The sequence below is a fragment of the Cherax quadricarinatus genome, chromosome 45 (genome assembly GCF_038502225.1).
Source record: "Cherax quadricarinatus isolate ZL_2023a chromosome 45, ASM3850222v1, whole genome shotgun sequence".
Lineage (NCBI taxonomy): Eukaryota > Metazoa > Arthropoda > Malacostraca > Decapoda > Parastacidae > Cherax > Cherax quadricarinatus.
The window spans coordinates 30,437,605-30,459,675 of record NC_091336.1 but is presented as its reverse complement, the minus strand read 5'-3'; the positions used below and the strand labels follow the sequence as shown (position 1 = coordinate 30,459,675).

Below are 22,071 nucleotides of genomic sequence, written 5' to 3'. Positions count from 1 at the left end.
ATATATATATATATATATATATATATATATATATATATATATATATATATATATATATATATATATATATATATATATATATATATATATATATATATATATATATATATATATATATATATATATATATATATATATATATATATATATATATAGATATATATATGTAGAATATTTGGGAATCTTAGAAATAACCTTCATGAGAAAGTTTGATTTCATCAGATAAGCTTCTTCGACCGACACCATGCCCAGCTGTTCTAGGGTAGGGTAGGTGCCTGAGCCCGAGCTTGTAGCTCACAAGACTGTCATTCCCATGGCAGACCAGAGAGTCCTAGCTTCTCCCTACGAGCCCCGTGAGGGCGGGGAATGTGGCTAGGCCTGGGGACACTTGGTCCCATAGTGGAGGGGGTACTTGTGTCTCCTCCCATGGCAGACTTAGGTCTCAGACACTCCCTAGAGAGGGAACCAAGGCCGGGCCACCACTTGGAAAAGGCCCGGGCCGGGAGAATACCGGCGAATCTTTAATAAATAAATAAATAGATAAGCTTGAAACAAATAGAAAAATATAATTAACTATGTATCAACTGAATCTGGAATTAGGTCACAAAGGTTGATAAAAAATGTTATATCAAGAAAGACACATATGCTATAACTCTGTTGTATTTTTTTACACTTAATCAAGGTTATAATTTAGAGTGAGAACAAATCAGACATTCCTTTATTACTCTGTCCAGTTTATGGAAGTAAGTCAGTGTAAACTAAAAAATGCATTAGCCATGCCGTTGAGTTTTCTTATTGTTAATTTGCATTATGCCAGAATTTGTGCTAAAATCTGCATTATAATGGTGACTTGGCAATGGAACTGTCACTTCCATATGGCAGATAATTAGTTTTTTGAATGGTTGATAACAACGCCTGACAGCTTATCTAAATAAATTAGTTATGGAGGCGGCTCGTCTATAACTCTGATAGTGTTACCTCAGAGTGTTTCACCACAAAATCTTGGCTGTTAATCAGCTGACTGCGTCAAGTGTATCAAGTTTCAGGAAGTATCTTGATGTAATTATCTGTTATAAATACCAGTGACGAATTTGAGTTGCTGTTTAGCTGGGGAATTACTCTATCAATATTTTTATCGTTAAGTCACGGCCCATAACTCGTATTTCATTTATTTTCTTATCCTTGATAACGAAGGTTTACGTGAGAAAGAAACGTGTGAATCTGAAGGTTTATTTCGGAATTCCTTAAAGTCCCGTGAGGATAATTACTGCCCTGATGGGAGGAATAAATTGGTAATAACATCACATCTTACAGATGATCGTATGTACACAGTGATGAACTACAGGAGGAGGTGATGGAGAAGTATATGTACACTTAACACCAAGAGAACAGTGCCCGCACAGCAGTAACTTCTCAAGCCGTAACCTGAAACACCGAAGACAAAATATTGATAGAAATACACAAGTGTGACAAAAGAAACATATGTGACAGTACTAATAAACTTTTCGATATAGAAAAGAATTATGAAATAAATATCAGAATATTGTAATTATGCCTGTTTGAATTTAGATGAATGGTTCAGAGATCCGACAAGTTGATAAATTAGACTCATGTGCAACACTTGGGATTAACTCAAACTTCTCCTGTTCTTCTTCGTTCTACCCAGGTGCTGCACATGTGTCTAATTTATCAACTTATCGGTTCTCTGAACCATTCATCTACATTCCTGCCTGACACAGCAACTTCTTGGGATCTTAATACTTGGGAATTCTTCACTTGCCTAACCCTTGGGCATGACCTACTTCCACATTGAACAAATGTGACACCACCTACGACTGCTGCATCTCTACTTCTCTGCACATATGCTGTATTCTTTTCAAGACTGATTGACTCACCACATCGACTCAAGGTTCAGGGACTGATTACCTCAAACTCCTCCTGTTCTTCACCATTCTTCTTTGTATGGACTGATGAAGCCACTGTGTGGCGAAAAGTTTCCTCATTAAAGACACCCAAGTGTTGCACGTGTGTCTAATTTATCAGTCTGTTTGATTATTTTCGTATATTTGTGTTTCCCAGCGTTTGCATATTTACAAGTGTACGTAAAACAACTGTCTGTAAATATCAGTCTAGCTTGCGATGACTTACTCCTTTAATTCAAAATTCCATATGATTTGAAAGTCTTTCACTTCAAACACACTTTCTGGATCCCTGCCTCATATACATTAATACCAATTTGACTCATATGTGTCACCTAGATCACAATAGTCTTGTTTCTCACTATTTCTTAAAAATCAATGTTGCTTGACAATTTTTTCCCCTCGAATATTTCCTTATTCTCTGAAAATTTGTCAGCTAGGTCATGTCCTTCTCTAATGCTCGTTTGATGATATTTTCAATCTCTCTTTTCCCCCCCTTGTCTTTTAATTTCGTAAGTCATCCCTTCAGCATCCTCAAACCTGAAGCCTATGTACTCACCTACCTAATTGTGGTTGCAGGGGCCGAGACTCAGCTCCTGACCCTGCATCTTCACTGAGTGCTATTAGGTCCTCTCTCCCCCTGCTCCATGAGCTTTATCATACCTCTGTATGGTTCCTGCCTCCACTACCTCACTTGCTAGGCTATTCCACTTCCTGACTACTCTATGACTGTGTGTATGTGTTTGTTTATGTGTGTATGTGTATGTGTGTGTGTTTGTGTGTGTGTGCGTGTGTGTGTGTGTATGTGTGTGTGTTTGTGTGTGTGTGTGTGTGTGTGTGTGTGTGTGTGTGTGTGTGTGTGTGTGTGTGTGTGTGTGTGTGTGTGTGTGTGTGTGTGTGTGTGTGTGTGTGTGTACAGTATGTGAGTTTGTGTATGTACTCACCTATTTGTGGTTGCTGGGGTCGATTCACAGCTCCTGGCCTCACCTCTTTGCTGGTCGTTAATAGGTTCACTCTCTCCCTGCTCCGTGAGCTTTGTCGTATCTCTTCTTAAAGCTATGTATAGATCCTGCCTCTACTACATCACTCTTCACAGTGTTTCACTCCCTGATAACTCTATAGCTGAAGAAATATTTCCTAACATCCCTGTGACTCACGTGAGTTTTTAACTTTCAGACGTGTCCCCTTATTGCTGTATCCCATCTCTGAAACATCCTGTCCCTATCCACCCTGTCAATTCGTCTCAGTATTTTACACGTCGTTATCATGGCTACCCCATCTCTTCTGTCCTCCAATGTCGTCAGGATGATTTCCCTTAACCTCCCTTAGCTCCGGAATTAGTCTTGTGTGTGTGTGTGACTTTGATTTTGAGAAAGTTTGAGTGTATATGAGCGTGTTTTCCAGGAAGTGTGTTTGTGTTTTAGAGTGTACGTGTAAATGAGTGCTCAGTAGTCAGTGTCGACCAGTTCCTTTAAGAGACACGTAAGTTCCCCAGTCTTCTAATCACATGTTTATTTTTCCACTTTAATCCATCTTGTCTATAATTAATATCGCATTTGATTTGTCTGTTTGGTAAGGTGAAGTCCAGGATCTTTCTTTTATTCATGGTATAACTTAACAAATTTTTGGTGACAATTGTTGTTGTAGAGATGTGAGCTTTGCACACATCTCTACAACAACAACTCAGCAGCTATACAAAGAAGGAATGTCACTGCAAGACGAAGACAATGGTTCACAAGACTTGGACCATCTGTATTTAAGACGAGGACCAGCTGCCTCTCTAATACACGAGGACAACGGTGTCCTCAAGATATAGGACAACTGTCTTATCATAATAAGGGATAATGGTTTCTTCTACACGCAGCTCGATCGCTAGTGCACTCAGCTCACACACTATGGTCCTGGAATCGATCCCCCGGTACATGTGTTACAGACACCTGCTGTCCCTGTTCACCACCAGCATAATGGGTACCTGGGTGTTAGTGAATTGGTGCGGGGGTTTCCCCGAAATGCTCAACATAACAAGCGACTTTCTATATAGTAGTATATCACTGATGTCAGCTATAGTCTGCATACCTTGTACATGTACTTGTCGAAATAAAGATATACTATTTTATTATATTATTATAAGAGTTAGGCTGGTTGTCTCTCGCAGACGTGGGATACCTGCTTATTGAAAACAAGGGTTTACTACCCTACGAAAATAAAGGTCAGCTGTTTGTAAAACATGAAGGAGAATTGTCTTTTCAAGGCAACTTCCAACTGTCTGTGTAAGATGTCAAAGAAGTGATTCAACCAAGCAAGAGACAGGAAAATCAACGAGACAATAGACATCAATCTTTATAAGACATCAAACAACTATCTCAGCAAGAAGAGGAACATTTACTATAAGATTCAAGGTCTCTCTTCACCAGAAATATCTCTTCTCCTAAGAACACAGCGGTACAGAAACTGTATGAAAATTCTCAGTCAATATTTTCTTATTTTACAAGCAAAAAGAAGCTGGGAGAATATATGATGATGTATAGTTTAAACAGGTGGGAAGACACCTCGTCCTTGGAATATACCACTGAGTTCAAACAGGTGGGAAGACACCTCGTCCTTGGAATATACCACTGAGTTCAAACAGGTGGGAAGACACCTCGTCCTTGGAATATACCACTGAGTTTAAACAGGTGGGAAGACACCTCGTCCTTGGAATATACCACTGAGTTCAAACAGGTGGGAAGACACCTCGTCCTTGGAATATACCACTGAGTTCAAACAGCTGGGAAGACACTTCGTCCTTGGAATATACCACTGAGTTTAAACAGGTGGGAAGACACCTCGTCCTTGGAATATACCACTGAGTTCAAACAGGTGGGAAGACACCTCGTCCTTGGAATATACCACTGAGTTCAAACAGGTGGGAAGACACCTCATCCTTGGAATATACCACTGAGTTTAAACAGGTGGGAAGACACCTCGTCCTTGGAATATACCACTGAGTTTAAACAGGTGGGAAGACACCTCGTCCTTGGAATATACCACTGAGTTCAAACAGGTGGGAAGACACCTCGTCCTTGGAATATACCACTGAGTTCAAACAGGTGGGAAGACACCTCGTCCTTGGAATATACCACTGAGTTCAAACAGGTGGGAAGACACCTCGTCCTTGGAATATACCACTGAGTTCAAACAGGTGGGAAGACACCTCGTCCTTGGAATATACCACTGAGTTTAAACAGGTGGGAAGACACCTCGTCCTTGGAATATACCACTGAGTTCAAACAGGTGGGAAGACACCTCGTCCTTGGAATATACCACTGAGTTCAAACAGGTGGGAAGACACCTCGTCCTTGGAATATACCACTGAGTTTAAACAGGTGGGAAGACACCTCGTCCTTGGAATATACCACTGAGTTTAAACAGGTGGGAAGACACATCGTCCTTGGAATATACCACTGAGTTCAAACAGGTGGAAAGACACCTCGTCCTTGGAATATACCACTGAGTTCAAACAGGTGGGAAGACACCTCGTCCTTGGAATATACCACTGAGTTTAAACAGGTGGGAAGACACCTCGTCCTTGGAATATACCACTGAGTTCAAACAGGTGGGAAGACACCTCGTCCTTGGAATATACCACTGAGTTTAAACAGGTGGGAAGACACCTCGTCCTTGGAATATACCACTGAGTTCAAACAGGTGGGAAGACACCTCGTCCTTGGAATATACCACTGAGTTTAAACAGGTGGGAAGACACCTCGTCCTTGGAATATACCACTGAGTTTAAACAGGTGGGAAGACACCTCGTCCTTGGAATATACCACTGAGTTTAAACAGGTGGGAAGACACCTCGTCCTTGGAATATACCAATGAGTTTAAACAGGTGGGAAGACACCTCGTCCTTGGAATATACCACTGAGTTTAAACAGGTGGGAAGACACCTCGTCCTTGGAATACACCACTGAGTTCAAACAGGTGGGAAGACACCTCGTCCTTGGAATATACCACTGAGTTTAAACAGGTGGGAAGACACCTCGTCCTTGGAATATACCACTGAGTTTAAACAGGTGGGAAGACACCTCGTCCTTGGAATATACCTCTGAGTTCAAACAGGTGGGAAGACACCTCGTCCTTGGAATATACCACTGAGTTCAAACAGGTGGGAAGACACCTCGTCCTTGGAATATACCACTGAGTTCAAACAGGTGGGAAGACACCTCGTCCTTGGAATATACCACTGAGTTTAAACAGGTGGGAAGACACCTCGTCCTTGGAATATACCACTGAGTTTAAACAGGTGGGAAGACACCTCGTCCTTGGAATATACCACTGAGTTCAAACAGGTGGGAAGACACCTCGTCCTTGGAATATACCACTGAGTTTAAACAGGTGGGAAGACACCTCGTCCTTGGAATATACCACTGAGTTCAAACAGGTGGGAAGACACCTCGTCCTTGGAATATACCACTGAGTTCAAACAGGTGGGAAGACACCTCGTCCTTGGAATATACCACTGAGTTTAAACAGGTGGGAAGACACCTCGTCCTTGGAATATACCACTGAGTTTAAACAGGTGGGAAGACACCTCATCCTTGGAATATACCACTGAGTTCAAACAGGTGGGAAGACACCTCGTCCTTGGAATATACCACTGAGTTTAAACAGGTGGGAAGACACCTCGTCCTTGGAATATACCACTGAGTTTAAACAGGTGGGAAGACACCTCGTCCTTGGAATATACCACTGAGTTTAAACAGGTGGGAAGACACCTCGTCCTTGGAATATACCACTGAGTTCAAACAGGTGGGAAGACACCTCGTCCTTGGAATATACCACTGAGTTCAAACAGGTGGGAAGACACCTCGTCCTTGGAATATACCACTGAGTTCAAACAGGTGGGAAGACACCTCGTCCTTGGAATATACCACTGAGTTCAAACAGGTGGGATAACACCTCGTCCTTGGAATATACCACTGAGTTCAAACAGGTGGGAAGACACCTCGTCCTTGGAATATACCACTGAGTTTAAACAGGTGGGAAAACACCTCGTCCTTGGAATATACCACTGAGTTTAAACAGGTGGGAAGACACCTCGTCCTTGGAATATACCACTGAGTTTAAACAGGTGGGAAGACACCTCGTCCTTGGAATATACCACTGAGTTCAAACAGGTGGGAAGACACCTCGTCCTTGGAACATACCACTGAGTTCAAACAGGTGGGAAGACACCTCGTCCTTGGAATATACCACTGAGTTCAAACAGGTGGGAAGACACCTCGTCCTTGGAATATACCTCTGAGTTCAAACAGGTGGGAAGACACCTCGTCCTTGGAACATACCACTGAGTTCAAACAGGTGGGAAGACACCTCGTCCTTGGAATATACCACTGAGTTCAAACAGGTGGGAAGACACCTCGTCCTTGGAATATACCTCTGAGTTCAAACAGGTGGGAAGACACCTCGTCCTTGGAATATACCACTGAGTTCAAACAGGTGGGAAGACACCTCGTCCTTGGAATATACCACTGAGTTCAAACAGGTGGGAAGACACTTCGTCCTTGGAATATACCACTGAGTTTAAACAGGTGGGAAGACACCTCGTCCTTGGAATATACCGCTGAGTTCAAACAGGTGGGAAGACACCTCGTCCTTGGAATATACCACTGAGTTCAAACAGGTGGGAAGACACCTCGTCCTTGGAATATACCACTGAGTTTAAACAGGTGGGAAGACACCTCGTCCTTGGAATATACCACTGAGTTTAAACAGGTGGGAAGACACCTCGTCCTTGGAATATACCACTGAGTTTAAACAGGTGGGAAGACACCTCGTCCTTGGAATATACCACTGAGTTCAAACAGGTGGGAAGACACCTCGTCCTTGGAATATTCTGAGTTTAAACAGGTGGGAAGACACATCGTCCTTGGAACATACCACTGAGTTAGTAAGAATAATAGCCTACAACCATTTAAAAAAGTTTAATTGCTTAGAATCAAATACAAAAATAGATTTTTTTTCAGGAATAATGAGATTTATACACTGAGTGTAGAATATTCTGATATATTAACTTTTAATTTGGGAACTGAAATTCTGTCAGTTCTGAGTTGTGACAATATTACCCCAGTCTGATCAGTCTTTTATTTGAGGTTATCAGTGAATTAAGTGGAGGTGGGAAGAGGCTGAGTGAAGTGAACAGCGAGCAGCACGTGGTGTGACCAGGCTGAGTGGAGTGAGAAACACGTGGTGTGACCAGGCTGAGTGAAGCAAGCAGCACGTGGTGTGACCTGGCTGAGTGGAGTGAGAAACACGTGGTGTGACCAGGCTGAGTGAAGTGAACAGCACGTGGTGTGACCAGGCTGAGTGAAGTGAACAGCACGTGGTGTGACCAGGCTGAGTGAAGTGAACAGCACGTGGTGTGACCAGACTGAGTGAAGCAAGCAGCACGTGGTGTGACCAGACTGAGTGAAGCAAGCAGCACGTGGTGTGACCAGACTGAGTGAAGCAAGCAGCACGTGGTGTGACCAGGCTGAGTGAAGCAAGCAGCACGTGGTGTGACCAGGCTGAGTAAAGCAAGCAGCACGTGGTGTGACCAAACTGAGTGAAGCGAGCAGCACGTGGTGCGACCAGGCTGAGTGAAGCAAGCAGCACGTGGTGTGACCAGGCTGAGTGAAGCAAGCAGCACGTGGTGTGACCAGACTGAGTGAAGCAAGCAGCACGTGGTGTGACCAGACAGAGTGAAGCAAGCAGCACGTGGTGTGACCAGACTGAGTGAAGCAAGCAGCACGTGGTGTGACCAGGGTGAGTGAAGCAAGCAGCACGTGGTGTGACCAGGCTGAGTGAAGCAAGCAGCACGTGGTGTGACCAGACTGAGTGAAGCAAGCAGCACGTGGTGTGACCAGACTGAGTGAAGCAAGCAGCACGTGGTGTGACCAGACTGAGTGAAGCAAGCAGCACGTGGTGTGACCAGGCTGAGTGAAGCAAGCAGCACGTGGTGTGACCAGGCTGAGTGAAGCAAGCAGCACGTGGTGTGACCAGACTGAGTGAAGCAAGCAGCACGTGGTGTGACCAAACTGAGTGAAGCGAGCAGCACGTGGTGCGACCAGGCTGAGTGAAGCAAGCAGCACGTGGTGTGACCAGGCTGAGTGAAGCAAGCAGCACGTGGTGTGACCAGACTGAGTGAAGCAAGCAGCACGTGGTGTGACCAGACAGAGTGAAGCAAGCAGCACGTGTTGTGACCAGACTGAGTGAAGCAAGCAGCACGTGGTGTGACCAGGGTGAGTGAAGCAAGCAGCACGTGGTGTGACCAGACTGAGTGAAGCAAGCAGCACGTGGTGTGACCAGACTGAGTGAAGCAAGCAGCACGTGGTGTGACCAGACTGAGTGAAGCAAGCAGCACGTGGTGTGACCAGACTGAGTGAAGCAAGCAGCACGTGGTGTGACCAGACTGAGTGAAGCAAGCAGCACGTGGTGTGACCAGGCTGAGTGAAGCAAGCAGCACGTGGTGTGACCAGACAGAGTGAAGCAAGCAGCACGTGGTGTGACCAGACTGAGTGAAGCGAGCAGCACGTGGTGCGACCAGGCTGAGTGAAGCAAGCAGCACGTGGTGTGACCAGGCTGAGTGAAGCAAGCAGCACGTGGTGCGACCAGGCTGAGTGAAGCAAGCAGCACGTGGTGTGACCAGGCTGAGTGAAGCAAGCAGCACGTGGTGTGACCAGACAGAGTGAAGCAAGCAGCACGTGGTGTGACCAGACTGAGTGAAGCGAGCAGCACGTGGTGTGACCAGGCTGAGTGAAGCAAGCAGCACGTGGTGTGACCAGGCTGAGTGAAGCAAGCAGCACGTGGTGCGACCAGGCTGAGTGAAGCAAGCAGCACGTGGTGTGACCAGGCTGAGTGAAGCAAGCAGCACGTGGTGTGACCAGACAGAGTGAAGCGAGCAGCACGTGGTGTGACCAGGGTGAGTGAAGAAAGCAGCACGTGGTGTGACCAGGCTGAGTGAAGCAAGCAGCACGTGGTGTGACAAGGCTGAGTGAAGCAAGCAGCACGTGGTGTGACCAGGCTGAGTGAAGCAAGCAGCACGTGGTGTGACCAGGCTGAGTGAAGCGAGCAGCACGTGGTGTGACCAGACTGAGTGAAGCAAGCAGCACGTGGTGTGACCAGACTGAGTGAAGCAAGCAGCACGTGGTGTGACCAGACTGAGTGAAGCGAGCAGCACGTGGTGTGACCAGGGTGAGTGAAGAAAGCAGCACGTGGTGTGACCAGGCTGAGTGAAGCAAGCAGCACGTGGTGTGACAAGGCTGAGTGAAGCAAGCAGCACGTGGTGTGACCAGGCTGAGTGAAGCAAGCAGCACGTGGTGTGACCAGGCTGAGTGAAGCAAGCAGCACGTGGTGTGACCAGGCTGAGTGAAGCAAGCAGCACGTGGTGTGACCAGACTGAGTGAAGCGAGCAGCACGTGGTGTGACCAGACTGAGTGAAGCAAGCAGCACGTGGTGTGACCAGACTGAGTGAAGCAAGCAGCACGTGGTGTGACCAGACTGAGTGAAGCGAGCAGCACGTGGTGTGACCAGACTGAGTGAAGCAAGCAGCACGTGGTGTGACCAGACTGAGTGAAGCGAGCAGCACGTGGTGTGACCAGACTGAGTGAAGCAAGCAGCACGTGGTGTGACCAGGCTGAGTGAAGCAAGCAGCACGTGGTGTGACCAGACTGAGTGAAGCGAGCAGCACGTTGTGTGACCAGGCTGAGTGAAGCAAGCAGCACGTGGTGTGACCAGACTGAGTGAAGCGAGCAGCACGTGGTGTAGGCAGATATGACCACCTGGTCAGCCGAACAACACACAACATTTAAACTCTTCTGTTTTTTCGGACCCTAAAGTCTGTACCTGACCTTTCCGGCTGCCGTTCGTACTTAAGGTTGCGTGCGGCCAACAGTAACAGCCTGGTTGATCAGGCCCAGATCTACCTTGAGGCCTGGTCACAGACCGGGCCGCTTGGGCGTTGACCCCCAAACCATCTCCAGGTATACTCCAGGTATACTCCAGATATACTCTAGGTATACTCCAGGTATACACCAGGTATACTCCAGGTATACACCAGGTATACTCCAGGTATACTCCAGGTATACTCCAGGTATACACCAGGTATACTCCAGGTATACTCCAGGCATACACCAGGTATACACCAGGTATACTCCAGGTATACTACAGGTATACACCAGGTATACTCCAGGTATACTCCAGGTATACACAAGGTATACTCCAGGTATACTCCAGGTATACACCAGATATACTCCAGGTATACTCCAGGTATACACCAGGTATACTCCAGGTATACACCAGGTATACTCCAGGTATACTCCAGGTATACACCAGGCATACTCCAGGTATACTCCAGGTATACTCCAGGTATACACCAGGTATACTACATCTATACTCCAGGTATACTCCAGGTATACACGAGGCATACTCCAGGTATACTCCAGGTATACTCCAGGTATACTCCAGGTATACTCCAGGTATACACCAGGTATACTCCAGGTATACTCCAGGTATACTCCAGGTATACTCCAGGTATACACCAGGTATACTCCAGGTATAAGAACATAAGAACATAAGAAAGGAGGAACACTGCAGGAGGCCTGTTGGCCCATACTAGGCAGGTCCTTTACAATTCATCCCACTAACAAACATTTGACCAACCCAATTTTCAATGCCACCCAAGAAATAAGCTCTGATGTGAAAGTCCCTCTCAAATCCAACCCCTCCCACTCATGTACTTATCCAGCCTAAATTTGAAACTACCCAAAGTCCCAGCCTCAATAACCCAACTAGGTAGACTGTTCCACTCATCAACTACCCTATTTCCAAACCAATACTTTCCTATGTCCTTTCTAAATCTAAACTTATCTAATTTAAATCCATTACTGCGGGTTCTCTCTTGGAGAGACATTCTCAAGACCTTATTAATATCCCCTTTATTAATACCTATCTTCCACTTATACACTTCGATCAGGTCTCCCCTCATTTTTCGTCTAACAAGTGAATGTAACTTAAGAGTCTTCAATCTTTCTTCATAAGGAAGATTTCTAATGCTATGTATTAATTTAGTCATCCTACGCTGAATATTTTCTAACGAATTTATGTCCATTCTGTAATATGGAGACCAGAACTGAGCTGCATAATCTAGGTGAGGCCTTACTAATGATGTATAAAGCTGCAGTATGACCTCTGGACTTCTGTTGCTTACACTTCTTGATATAAATCCCAGTAATCGTTTGCCTTATTACGTACGCTTAGGCATTGCTGTCTTGGTTTAAGGTTGCTGCTCACCATAACCCCCAAGTCCTTTTCGCAATCTGTATGGCTAAGTTCTACATCATTTAACTTATAAGTACTAGGGTTATGGGCACTCCCAAGCTTCCGAACCTTGCATTTATCTACATTGAACTGCATCTGCCACTTTTCTGACCAAGAATAGAGTTTGTTTAAATCCCCCTGAAGTTCCATAACATCTACGTTTGAATCAATTATCCTACCTATCTTTGTGTCATCGGCGAATTTGCTCATATCACTAGTAATTCCCTCATCAAGATCATTGATATATATTTTAAACAACAACGGGCCCAAGACTGATCCCTGTGGAACGCCACTTGTTACAGATCCCCACTCGGATTTAATCCCATTTTTGGACACTCTCTGCTTCCTGTCAGTGAGCCATGACTCGATCCACGAGAGCACTTTTCCCCCAATGCCATGAGCTGCCACTTTCTTTAACAGTCTATGGTGTGGAACTCTATCAAAAGCCTTACTAAAATCTAAGTAAATAATATCAAATTCTATATTGTGGTCAACAGCCTCAAAAGCTTTACTGAAGAAAGTTAATAAATTAGTTAGACAAGACCGGCCTCTTGTGAATCCATGCTGAGTATCATTAATCAAGCTATGCTTATCGAGATGGCTTCTTATAATCTCAGCTATAATTGACTCTAGTAATTTGCCTACAATTGAGGTCAGGCTTATTGGGCGGTAATTTGACGGTAACGACTTGTCCCCTGTTTTAAAAATAGGAATTACATTAGCCATCTTCCACATATCAGACACTACACCTGTTTGAAGAGATAAATTAAAAATATTAGTTAATGGTTCACAGAGTTCCTTTTTGTATTCCTTAAGAACCCTTGAAAAAACCTCATCAGGACCCGGTGACTTATTTTGCTTCAGTCTGTCTATCTGCTTCACAACCATTTCACTGGTGACTGTGATGTTACATAATTTATCTTCAAGCCCACTATAAAAATTAATTACTGGAATATTGTTAGTGTCTTCCTGTGTAAAAACTGAGAGAAAAATAATTATTAAAAATCGAGCACATTTCATTCTCTTTGTCAGTAAGGTGCCCATAGTTATTTTTAAGGGGACCTATCTTATCTCTAACTTTTGTTCTATAGACCTGGAAAATTTTTTTAAGTTAGTTTTAGAATCCCTAGCAACTTTAATTTCATAGTCCCTTTTAGCTTTTCTTATCCCCTTTTTAATGTCCCTGTTAATGTCAATATACTGATTCATAAGATGACCCTCACCTCTTTTGATACGCCTATAAATTCCTTTCTTATGCCCTAGTAGATATTTGAGCCTATTATTCATCCATTTTGGGTCATTTCTATTTGATCTAATTTCTTTATATGGGATAAACGTTCTTTGAGCAGCATGTATAGTGTTCAGAAAACTGTCATATTGATAGCTCACATCGTTACCCCAGTCAACAGATGATAAGTGTTCTCTAAGCCCATCGTAATCTGCTAAGCGAAAATCTGGGACTGTTACTGAGTTATCGCTACTATCGTACTTCCATTCAATGCTAAGTGTAATTGATTTGTGGTCGCTAGCACCCAGTTCCTCTGAAATTTCTGAATTATTAACAAGGGATTCAGTGTTTGCCATAACTAAGTCAAGCAGGTTATTACCCCTTGTAGGTTCTGTCACAAACTGCTTCAAAAAACAATCCTGAACTACTTCTAAGAAGTCGTATGATTCTAAATTCCCAGTCAAGAAATTCCAATCAATATGACTAAAGTTAAAGTCTCCTAGAATTACTACATTATCGTGACTTGTGGCCTTAACAATTTCCTCCAATAGTAGTCTCCCTTGGTCCCTATCTAAGTTTGGGGGACGGTATATCACTCCTAAAATCAGTTTTTCATGCCCCTCTGAAAATTCTATCCAAACAGACTCTGTATGTGTAACTTCAGACTTAATACCCGTTTTTATGCAACAGTTCAAGCGATCTCGGACATACAATGCCACCCCACCCCCCTTCCCGATACTTCTATCTACTTGGAACAATTTAAAACCCTGAATATGACATTCCGCAGGCATGTCCCGACTTTTTGAATTAAACCACGTCTCAGTTAAGGCAAATACATCAATGTTACCTTCACTAGCAACTAATCTCAACTCCAGGTATACTCCAGGTATACACCAGGTATACTCCAGGTATACTCCAGGTATACTCCAGGTATACATCAGGTATACTCCAGGTATACACCAGGTATACTCCAGGTATACTCCAGGTATACTCCAGGTATACATCGGGTATACTCCAGGTATACACCAGGTATACTCCAGGTATACTCCAGGTATACTCCAGGTATACTCCAGGTATACATCAGGTATACACCAGGTATACTCCAGGTATACTCCAGGTATACACCAGGTATACTCCAGGTATACTCCAGGTATACTCCAGGTATACACCAGGTATACTCCAGGTATACTCCAGGTATACACCAGGTATACTCCAGGTATACTCCAGGTATACTCCAGGTATATACCAGGTATACTCCAGGTATACACCAGGTATACTCCAGGTATACCTCAGGTATACTCCAGGTATAATCCAGGTATACTCCAGGTATACTCCAGGTTTACTCCAGGTATAATCCAGGTATACTCCAGGTATACCCCAGGTATACTCCAGGTATAATCCAGATATACACCAGGTATACTCCAGGTATACTCCAGGTGTACTCCAGGTATACTCCAGGTATACACCAGGTATACTCCAGGTATACTCCAGGTATACTCCAGGTATAATCCAGGTATACTCCAGGTATACTCCAGGTATGCTCCAGGTATAATCCAGGTATACACCAGGTATACTTCAGGTATACTCCAGGTATACTCCAGGTATACACCCGGTATACTCCAGGTATACTCCAGGTATACTCCAGGTATACACCAGGAATACTCCAGGTATACTCCAGGTATACACCAGGTATACTCCAGGTATACACCAGGTATACCTCAGGTATACTCCAGGTATAATCCAGGTATACTCCAGGTATACTCCAGGTTTACTCCAGGTATAATCCAGGTATACACCAGGTATACTCCAGGTATACTCCAGGTATACTCCAGATATACTCCAGGTAAACACCAGGTATACTCCAGGAATACTCCAGGTAAACTCCAGGTATACTCCTGGTATACTCCAGGTATACTCCAGGTATACACCAGGTATACTACAGGTATACTACAGGTATACTCCAGGTATTCTCCAGGTAAACTCCAGGTATAATCCAGGAATACTCCAGGTATACTCCAGGTAAACTCCAGGTATACTCCAGGTATACTCCAGGTATACTCCAGGTATACACCAGGTATACTCCAGGTATACTCCAGGTATACTCCAGGTAAACACCAGGTATACTCCAGGAATACTCCAGGTATACTCCAGGTATACTCCAGGTATATATTATACATCATACATCATACATTATACATCATACATTATACATTATACATTATACATTATACATTATACGTTATACATTATACATTATAAACTTCTCATCATTTTTTAAACATCAAGAAGAGAAATTTTAATATAGATTCAACTTTCTTTAGTAGGAATACAAGTATTAACATTCTCTTCTCTACCAAGTATTAACATTCTCTTCTCTACCAAGTATTAACATTCTCTTCTCTACCAAGTATTAACATTCTCTTCTCTACCAAGTATTAACATTCTCTTCTCTACCAAGTATTAACATTCTCTTCTCTACCAAGTATTAACATTCTCTTCTCTACCAAGTATTAACATTCTCTTCTCTACCAAGTATTAACATTCTCTTCTCTACCAAGTATTAACATTCTCTTCTCTACCAAGTATTAACATTCTCTTCTCTACCAAGTATTAACATTCTCTTCTCTACCAAGTATTAACATTCTCTTCTCTACCAAGTATTAACATTCTCTTCTCTACCAAGTATTAACATTCTCTTCTCTACCAAGTATTAACATTCTCTTCTCTACCAAGTATTAACATTCTCTTCTCTACCAAGTATTAACATTCTCTTCTCTACCAAGTATTAACATTCTCTTCTCTACCAAGTATTAACATTCTCTTCTCTACCAAGTATTAACATTCTCTTCTCTACCAAGTATTAACATTCTCTTCTCTACCTTGTATTAACATTCTCTTCTCTACCAAGTATTAACATTCTCTTCTCTACCAAGTATTAACATTCTCTTCTCTACCAAGTATTAACATTCTCTTCTCTACCAAGTATTAACATTCTCTTCTCTACCAAGTATTAACTTTCTCTTCTCTACCAAGTATTAACATTCTCTTCTCTACCAAGTATTAACATTCTCTTCTCTACCAAGTATTAACATTCTCTTCTCTACCAAGTATTAACATTCTCTTCTCTACCAAGTATTAACATTCTCTTCTCTACCAAGTATTAACATTCTCTTCTCTACCAAGTATTAACATTCTCTTCTCTACCAAGTATTAACATTCTCTTCTCTACCAAGTATTAACATTCTCTTCTCTACCAAGTATTAACATTCTCTTCTCTACCAAGTATTAACATTCTCTTCTCTACCAAGTATTAACATTCTCTTCTCTACCAAGTATTAACATTCTCTTCTCTACCAAGTATTAACATTCTCTTCTCTACCAAGTATTAACATTCTCTTCTCTACCAAGTATTAACATTCTCTTCTCTACCAAGTATTAACATTCTCTTCTCTACCAAGTATTAACATTCTCTTCTCTACCTAGTATTAACATTCTCTTCTCTACCAAGTATTAACATTCTCTTCTCTACCAAGTATTAACATTCTCTTCTCTACCTAGTATTAACATTCTCTTCTCTACCAAGTATTAACATTCTCTTCTCTACCAAGTATTAACATTCTCTTCTCTACCTTGTATTAACATTCTCTTCTCTACCAAGTATTAACATTCTCTTCTCTACCAAGTATTAACATTCTCTTCTCTACCAAGTATTAACATTCTCTTCTCTACCTAGTATTAACATTCTCTTCTCTACCAAGTATTAACATTCTCTTCTCTACCAAGTATTAACATTCTCTTCTCTACCTTGTATTAACATTCTCTTCTCTACCAAGTATTAACATTCTCTTCTCTACCAAGTATTAACTTTCTCTTCTCTACCAAGTATTAACATTCTCTTCTCTACCTAGTATTAACATTCTCTTCTCTACCAAGTATTAACATTCTCTTCTCTACCAAGTATTAACATTCTCTTCTCTACCTTGTATTAACATTCTCTTCTCTACCAAGTATTAAAATTCTCTTCTCTACCAAGTATTAACATTCTCTTCTCTACCAAGTATTAACATTCTCTTCTCTACCAAGTATTAACATTCTCTTCTCTACCAAGTATTAACATTCTCTTCTCTACCAAGTATTAACATTCTCTTCTCTACCAAGTATTAACATTCTCTTCTCTACCAAGTATTAACATTCTCTTCTCTACCAAGTATTAACATTCTCTTCTCTATCAAGTATTAACATTCTCTTCTCTACCAAGTATTAACATTCTCTTCTCTACCAAGTATTAACATTCTCTTCTCTACCAAGTATTAACATTCTCTTCTCTACCAAGTATTAACATTCTCTTCTCTACCTAGTATTAACATTCTCTTCTCTACCTTGTATTAACATTCTCTTCTCTACCAAGTATTAACATTCTCTTCTCTACCTTGTATTAACATTCTCTTCTCTACCAAGTATTAACATTCTCTTTTCTACCAAGTATTAACATTCTCTTCTCTACCAAGTATTAACATTCTCTTCTCTATCAAGTATTAACATTCTCTTCTCTACCTAGTATTAACATTCTGTTCTCTACCAAGAATTAACATTCTCTTCTCTACCAAGTATTAACATTCTCTTCTCTACCTAGTATTAACATTCTCTTCTCTACCTTGTATTAACATTCTCTTCTCTACCAAGTATTAACATTCTCTTCTCTACCTTGTATTAACATTCTCTTCTCTACCAAGTATTAACATTCTCTTCTCTACCAAGTATTAACATTCTCTTCTCTACCAAGTATTAACATTCTCTTCTCTATCAAGTATTAACATTCTCTTCTCTACCTAGTATTAACATTCTCTTCTCTACCTAGTATTAACATTCTCTTCTCTATCAAGTATTAACATTCTCTTCTCTACCAAGTATTAACATTCTCTTCTCTACCAAGTATTAACATTCTCTTCTCTATCAAGTATTAACATTCTCTTCTCTACCAAGTATTAACATTCTCTTCTCTACCAAGTATTAACATTCTCTTCTCTACCTTGTATTAACATTCTCTTCTCTACCAAGTATTAACATTCCCTTCTCTACCTTGTATTAACATTCTCTTCTCTACCAAGTATTAACATTCTCTTCTCTACCAAGTATTAACATTCTCTTCTCTACCAAGTATTAACATTCTCTTCTCTATCAAGTATTAACATTCTCTTCTCTACCTAGTATTAACATTCTCTTCTCTACCTAGTATTAACATTCTCTTCTCTATCAAGTATTAACATTCTCTTCTCTACCAAGTATTAACATTCTCTTCTCTACCAAGTATTAACATTCTCTTCTCTACCTTGTATTAACATTCTCTTCTCTACCAAGTATTAACATTCTCTTCTCTATCAAGTATTAACATTCTCTTCTCTACCAAGTATTAACATTCTCTTCTCTACCTAGTATTAACATTCTCTTCTCTACCTAGTATTAACATTCTCTTCTCTATCAAGTATTAACATTCTCTTCTCTACCAAGTATTAACATTCTCTTCTCTACCAAGTAATAACATTCTCTTCTCTACCAAGTATTAACATTCTCTTCTCTACCAAGTATTAACATTCTCTTCTCTACCAAGTATTAACATTCTCTTCTCTACCAAGTATTAACATTCTCTTCTCTACCTAGTATTAACATTCTCTTCTTTACCTAGTATTAACATTCTCTTCTCTACCTAGTATTAACATTCTCTTCTCTACCAAGTATTAACATTCTCTTCTCTACCTTGTATTAACATTCTCTTCTCTACCTAGTATTAACATTCTCTTCTCTACCTAGTATTAACATTCTCTTCTCTACCAAGTATTAACATTCTCTTCTCTACCTAGTATTAACATTCTCTTCTGTACCTAGTATTAACATTCTCTTCTCTACCTAGTATTAACATTCTCTTCTCTACCTAGTATTAACATTCTCTTCTCTACCAAGTATTAACATTCTCTTCTCTACCACGTATTAACATTCTCTTCTCTACCTAGTATTAACATTCTCTTCTCTACCTAGTATTAACATTCTCTCCTCTACCTAGTATTAACATTCTCTCCTCTACCTAGTATTAACATTCTCTTCTCTACCAAGTATTAACATTCTCTTCTCTACCAAGTATTAACATTCTCTTCTCTACCTAGTATTAACATTCTCTTCTCTACCACGTATTAACAGTCTCTTCTCTACCAAGTATTAACATTCTCTTCTCTACCTAGTATTAACATTCTCTTCTCTACCTAGTATTAACATTCTCTTCTCTACCAAGTATTAACATTCTCTTCTCTACCTAGTATTAACATTCTCTTCTCTACCTAGTATTAACATTCTCTTCTCTACCTATTATTAACATTCTCTCCTCTACCTAGTATTAACATTCTCTTCTCTACCTAGTATAGACATTCTCTTCTTTACCTAGTATTAACATTCTCCTCTCTACCTAGTATAGACATTCTCTTCTCTGCCAAGTATTAACATTCTCTCCTCTACCTAGTATTAACATTCTCTTCTCTACCAAGTATTAACATTCTCTTCTCTACCAAGTATTAACATTCTCTTCTCTACCAAGTATTAACATTCTCTTCTCTACCTAGTATTAGCATTCTCTTCTCTACCTTGTATTAACATTCTCTTCTCTACCAAGTATTAACATTCTCTTCTCTACCTAGTATTAACATTCTCTTCTCTACCTAGTATTAACATTCTCTTCTCTACCAAGTATTAACATTCTCTTCTCTACCAAGTATTAACATTCTCTTCTCTACCAAGTATTAACATTCTCTTCTCTACCTAGTATTAACATTCTCTTCTCTACCTAGTATTAACATTCTCTTCTCTACCTAGTATTAACATTCTCTTCTCTACCTTGTATTAACATTATCTTCTCTACCTAGTATTAACATTCTCTTCCCTACCTAGTATTAACATTCTCTTCTCTGCCTAGTATTAACATTCTCTTCTCTACCAAGTATTAACATTCTCTTCTCTACCTAGTATTAACATTCTCTTCTCTACCTATTATTAACATTCTCTCCTCTACCTAGTATTAACATTCTCTTCTCTACCTAGTATAGACATTCTCTTCTTTACCTAGTATTAACATTCTCCTCTCTACCTAGTATAGACATTCTCTTCTCTACCAAGTATTAACATTCTCTCCTCTACCTAGTATTAACATTCTCTCCTCTACCTAGTATTAACATTCTCTTCTCTACCAAGTATTAACATTCTCTTCTCTACCAAGTATTAACAATCTCTTCTCTACCAAGTATTAACATTCTCTTCTCTACCTAGTATTAACATTCTCTTCTCTACCTTGTATTAACATTCTCTTCTCTACCAAGTATTAACATTCTCTTCTCTACCTAGTATTAACATTCTCTTCTCTACCAAGTATTAACATTCTCTTCTCTACCAAGTATTAACATTCTCTTCTCTACCAAGTATTAACATTCTCTTCTCTACCAAGTATTAACATTCTCTTCTCTACCAAGTATTAACATTCTCTTCTCTACCAAGTATTAACATTCTCTTCTCTACCTAGTATTAACATTCTCTTCTCTACCTAGTATTAACATTCTCTTCTCTACCTAGTATTAACATTCTCTTCTCTACCTTGTATTAACATTCTCTTCTCTACCTAGTATTAACATTCTCTTCCCTACCTAGTATTAACATTCTCTTCTCTACCTAGTATTAACATTCTCTTCTCTACCTAGTATTAACATTCTCTTCTCTACCAAGTATTAACATTCTCTTCTCTACCTAGTATTAACATTCTCTTCTCTACCTAGTATTAACATTCTCTCCTCTACCTAGTATTAACATTCTCTCCTCTACCTAGTATTAACATTCTCTTCTCTACCAAGTATTAACATTCTCTTCTCTACCTAGTATTAACATTCTCTTCTCTACCTAGTATTAACATTCTCTCCTCTACCTAGTATTAACATTCTCTCCTCTACCTAGTATTAACATTCTCTTCTCTACCAAGTATTAACATTCTCTTCTCTACCTAGTATTAACATTCTCTTCTCTACCTAGTATAAACATTCAACGAATATTAGATGTCCTTACTTGTTTTGTCTAAAATGTTAATCCTAGCTTTATTTTTAGACTTTGTGCTGAGGTAATGTTGATCTCGGGAGGGAGAAGGCAAGACTTCAGAGTCTGGATGCGTAATCCCGCACCATAAGCAGCAGAGACCACAGAAGACAGCAGCGGCCAGCATCAGACAGTGCCGTTCCACAGAAGACAGCAGCGGCCAGCATCAGACAGTGCCGTGCCACAGAAGACAGCAGCGGCCAGCATCAGACAGTGCCGTTCCACAGAAGACAGCAGCGGCCAGCATCAGACAGTGCCGTTCCACAGAAGACAGCAGCGGCCAGCATCAGACAGTGCCGTTCCACAGAAGACAGCAGCGGCCAGCATCAGACAGTGCCGTGCCACAGAAAACAGCAGCGGCCAGCATCAGACAGTGCCGTTCCACAGAAGACAGCAGCGGCCAGCATCAGACAGTGCCGTTCCACAGAAGACAGCAGCGGCCAGCAACAGACAGTGCCGTGCCACAGA

The 22,071-nt window shown here is 41.2% G+C and overlaps 1 protein-coding gene across 1 annotated transcript in view; it reads right to left on the bottom strand.

Annotated features, from left to right (window-relative positions):
* Positions 1-243: 243 nt before the first annotated feature.
* The window catches only part of LOC138853994 (lachesin-like), a 384,143-nt gene continuing 362,315 nt past the window's right edge, over positions 244-22,071 (bottom strand). Inside the window, exon 10 of the mRNA XM_070094252.1 lies at positions 244-1,425. The gene's annotated coding sequence lies outside the window, so the exon portion shown is untranslated. The remainder of the gene's footprint in view (positions 1,426-22,071) is intronic.